This window comes from Mirounga leonina, unplaced genomic scaffold, assembly GCF_011800145.1.
Source record: "Mirounga leonina isolate KUSES-001 unplaced genomic scaffold, KU_Mleo_1.0 Mir_151, whole genome shotgun sequence".
Lineage (NCBI taxonomy): Eukaryota > Metazoa > Chordata > Mammalia > Carnivora > Phocidae > Mirounga > Mirounga leonina.
In genome coordinates this window covers 20,065,543-20,070,474 of record NW_023270377.1, presented here as the reverse complement: position 1 = coordinate 20,070,474, position 4,932 = coordinate 20,065,543, and positions in this window count along the sequence as shown.

Sequence of the window (4,932 nt, the reverse complement as noted above, 5' to 3'; positions counted from 1 at the left end):
CCGTGTGTCTTTTGCCTGAGTCTTTGGGGCTTCCCTGGGAAAGAGATCTGGGGTCTGCCTGTCTCATCTGTCCAGCTCTGTCCCTGACTCCTGGGAACAGGGCCTGGGAAGGGGCAGGCACGGCTTTGGTTGGGTTGGGAATGAAAAGGATGGGTCAGGAGGAAGGGGAATGTCCTCCCTCAAGTGGCCTTGGCCTAGGGAAACTTAAAGCCCCCAGTCCAGGCGAAATCCTCCAGTAAAACCACAGGAATCTGGTGTCTCCCCCTGGACTCCCAGCTGAATGAAGCTCGGGCCCCTCGGTTGCCCCTGGGTGGGCACCGAGGGAGGAAGGTAGAGCGAGTGCCTTTCTCTCTCCCAAGTTCAGGTGCATCACAGAGGGAGGCAGAACAGGGAGACCCTGGAATTGCGGTCTTCTGGCCCCTAAAATAAGGAGAGCTCCCTTCTGTGCGGGGGGGTGGGGGGGTGACAGCCCCAGGGCCTCAAGGAAAGGGAACAGGGCTGGTGTGCGCCAGCATGTTCACCACACTGTTGCCTGAGAATTCAGGTGCTGCTCTCCAAGGGGCCCAAGTAACTGGCTTCTAGAACAGCAACGTTAACAAAGACTGACTACACATGCGCAGATGTGGACCCTATTTCTGAAGCAGAATTTTTTTTTTCTTTAAAGATTTTATTTATTTATTTGACAGACACACAGAGAGAGGGAACACAAGCAGGGGGAATGGGAGAGGGAGAAGCAGGCTTCCCGCAAAGCAGGGAGCCCGATGCAGGGCTCGATCCCGGGACCCTGGGATCATGACCTGAGCCGAAGGCAGATGTCTGAAGCAGAATTCTATGCGAGAGCTCAACCCACTGTGTTCTGGGGGCCCCAACCCCTGGCGAATTGCAGGGGGCTCTTCGACGTTGCAGTGGGCCACCGGGAAAGGAGTGCTCCGCTCCCTCCTCTCCCTAGCACAGGGCACAGAGCCCCACCTTTCACGGTAGTCCCTCTTCCGTGTCTGGAGTCTGACGCTTTCCTGCCAGGAGGCGAAGGGAGGTGGCTCTGCTCCACCCATATCCCTCCTGACCTTCCTTCTAGAGGCAGAGACACTTGGGGCCCTCACGGGTGGTGGCGGTGGGGGATGAGCTTCTCCCCTTAGAAGAAAAGCACGTCCCCCAAAGCAGACCTGCCCTAGCCAGAGTGCTCTAGGTTGCACCAGGCCAAGGCCAAAGCCAGCCAGCCATTTGGTCATTTAGCTAGGCCATTTGGTCTGCTGCTCTGGAAGTGAGTTAATTCAGTTAGTCCTCATGAATCCATAAAGGAGGCACTATGAGCTCTACTTTACAGATGAAGAGAAAAATCTACAGAGGTGCCCAATCTCCATGGCCCAGGCTGGGACCCCTAACTCCAGAGTGTGGGTGCTGCTCAACCCCAGGTTATGCTGCCCTCTCTGGGCAGAAGCAGAGCAGGCTGCCTGGAGAGAGCCTAGGGCACTCTGGACGTGGGTTGGATCTGCTCCCCTGTGGGTCAGCCGTCCCTCCCTGGGGTCTGATTCTCTTTCATCCACGGGTGAGGGTGCTCCTGCCACCCCTCTCTGTGCCCCTCAGCTGTAGCCCGGAGCTGGTGTCCGCTGTTGGGACGGGGCAGATGGTGCTGGCTCACCCCGCAGGTACAGCAGTTCTCAACCGTGGCTGACACTGGAGTTGACTGGGGCACTTAAAATACTCATGTCCGTGCCCTGCCATCGGAGAGTCTGATCTGATTGGCCTGGAGTGGAGCCCAGATAGGTTGGTTGGTTGGCTGGCTCGTTGGTTTTAAGGTTCCCAGGTGATTCTCATACTGAGCTGGGCAAGAGGAAATGCTGGAGTCAGGACACCTGGGTTTGAATCCCGTCCCACCGCTTGCTGTTTTATTGCCCTGGAGCTACATAACTCGCTTTATCTGAGACTCAGTTTTCCTCATCTGTCTAATGGGGATGATCTCAGCCTCAAATAGCAGGGTGATATCCATGTGAGACTGTGGATGTACTTTGAAAACTAGAGGACCGTATAAAATGGGAGGGGTTATCATGGGGCCGTTGCAGCGTGTGGCTTCTGAGCTTTGAGGAGATGGAAACACCATGCCAGCCCCCACGCCCCAAGGCGTCCGACTCGGGTCGTCTCTGTAATATTTTTGCAGAGTGCATTTGAGCACATCACAACCTCCCTGCCTGTTTCTATGTCACTTGTCCACAGCCTCCCTGTCCTCTAAACCCTCCGAAGAGGAGGATTTTATGGGCGTGCGAGCAGCACTCCGTGGTGGCTCTAGCTACAGGAACCCCACTGATGGATGGATAGTATGCCCTAGAAACCTTTTCTGAGGGAAAATATTGCATCCAAGTGGGAAGATGGCTGGGCAGGGATCTTGAGGATGTCAAGCCGGCTGGAGCCTTCTGGAACTGCCCGGCTGTGGACAAACACTGGGGCTATACTGCCACCTTGGGGCAGCACAGGAAACTGCAGCTGAGTTTACGCCTGCCCTCCGAGGATCATTTTGCTTAAGCCGTGGTCCCAAGGAGTCCATTGTGGGTGTTTGTTAAACTTACAGAAGCAGGGGACCTGTCATTGCAGGCTACCTGAGCTAGAAGCTTGGGAAGGCATCTGGGAATCTGTACTGGGGCATGCCCTCTGGGCAATTCTAATGCATGGAATCACCCAATTTCTCCGTGATCCAATTTGTAGAAATCAGGGCACCTTCAGAACCCCTCGTTCAGAAATTATTAAGAATGTCAAGACGGCGACAGCAGAGCATTAAGCCAAGCACAGGCCCTGCGTGACTGCATGGGATGCATGCCTGGGAAGCCGGCCCTGTTCTTAAGCCCTCTGGTTTTGGAGGGCCACCACTTGCAGCGACCACGGGTGTTAGATGCATCTTGAGTACTGGCTCCATTTGATGTGGTAGGTGAGAGCATGCGCCTGGAGGTAAGGCAGTCTTTGGACAGGATTTGGGCTCTACTACTTATGACTTACGTGACTTTGGACACATTACTAACCTCTGAGCCTCATCTACTTCATCTTTAGGTATTGGGATAATTTCTATTTCAAAGAATTGCTTTGAGAATATAAAGTCACTTCTGTGATATAGTACATGCTGCCTCAATGGAATTAGTCCTGCATCCTAGGCTCCGTGGTCGGGTTTTAGGGTGTGAAGATGAAGTAGACTGTGGGCTGACACTGTAGTGGACAAAAGAGCCACGGAAGTCCGCCCTGACCAGGGGACGGAGGTGTGCCCAGGTACCCTTAGGAGGAATATCTGCATAGATATTGTCCCACAGGGGGTGCAAAGACTGTTGTAGGGAGGAAGCAGGGATACAGGGAAGATTTGGGGTGTGTGGGGGGAGGTGGGTTCAGGCAGAGAGAGCACGAGCCATACGCAGGCTTGAGGCTCTCTGTGACGGAGGGAGGGTGTGGATAGAGAAGCAGCTGGAGAGGAAGCCAGAGGAGAGCTCATCAGGAAGGACTTTGGGGGTCTTGCTGAGAGGTTTCCGCTTTAGACTGAAAGGACAGCATTTAAGCAGAGGATGGGCCTGACAGGATCTGTGTTTCAGAAAGCAAATCTCTACTGTGATATCTGCGAGGAGGATCTGGTAGGAAGGAACGGCAGTGATCCAGGTGAGAAAGGAGTGTGATTTGGACGAGGCAGGGCAAGTGGGGAGCAAGGTCAGATGGGAGAGTTTTCAATGAGGCGGCTGATTCCTGGGACCTGGGCGCTTGCTGGACGTAGCAGGTAACTGAGGAGTCCGCAATGACACTAGGGGTCAGGCTACAGCAGCTGGGTGGATGCTGGCTGGTACCATCCTCTGGGATTGCAACCAGAAGGGGAGGAGGCATATGGGGAGAGAAGAGGGGAGAGTTTAGGAGGAAAAGTGGTGAGTTCAAATGTTGTTCTTGTTTTTGAACTTGTAATTTGTAAGGTGTGAGATAAGATAGGCAAGGTCCGTGAGCATACAGGATGAGTCTAATTTTGGGCACATTGAATTGGAGTTGCCTGGAGGACACTGGGTGGAGAAGACACATTTGACTTTCCCATCACCCTCATGCTGACATCCAGGTTCAAGAACAAGACCCATTGTTTCTATCCACAAGATGCTGTTCCTATGTGCCCCCTTCACTCGCTCTCTATCACCCACACAGGAGAGGGGAGTTGTTGGAGAAGGGGCAGGAGCGGCAGGTGGGAAGGGCTGTCCTTTGGAAACAGGAAGACGGGTTCGGGTGAGGGGAACAGGGTGGTGGTTTTCTGGCTGACTCCGCAGGGGTTTGGATGGGAAGGTAGGATATTCTCACAGGCAGGCCTTGCTTTTCTCTGATGGGGAGAAGGCAGTATGGGGAGAAGCATAAAAGGGTATTGTAGACATGAGGGGATGTGAGAGCGAGACAACTCTAGCAGGTTCCTCAGGCAGGATTTGGAACTTGAGGATTCCGTGATGATAAGCCCTCACTGTGGTGAGACTTTCTTCATCAGGGCTCAGCAGGGTGAGTGCCAGGGTTGGCTGGTGAGGCTTCTCCAGGGTTGAGGTGCTGCAGGGCGGGAGAGACCCAAACAGTGGAGCCCTGGGTCTCATCTCCCTAGGGAAGGGGGCAAAGCCAGAGAGGCTTGATGGGTTGGGAAATAGAATGGGGAGGCCAAAGACTCATTCTCCCATCAGTAAAATGCTGACATTGCAGCCCCCATCAGGTTTCTCACTGTAATATAGACTATGATCAGAGTGGGAGAGTGGGGTGTTCAGACTCTCCACGTGGAGCGCTGAGGCTCAGCGTGTGGCTTCTGAGCTTTGAGGAGATGGAGACGAGACTGGTGAAGTCAAGAGCATAAGGAGCAGTGTCTCTGGAATTTGGCCTTGGACCAGCTTGGCATGCTGGGGGTGGGTAGGGTGGCATATGAGCAGGCTGTGGGTGCCAGCCCAGTCCTCCTGGGTC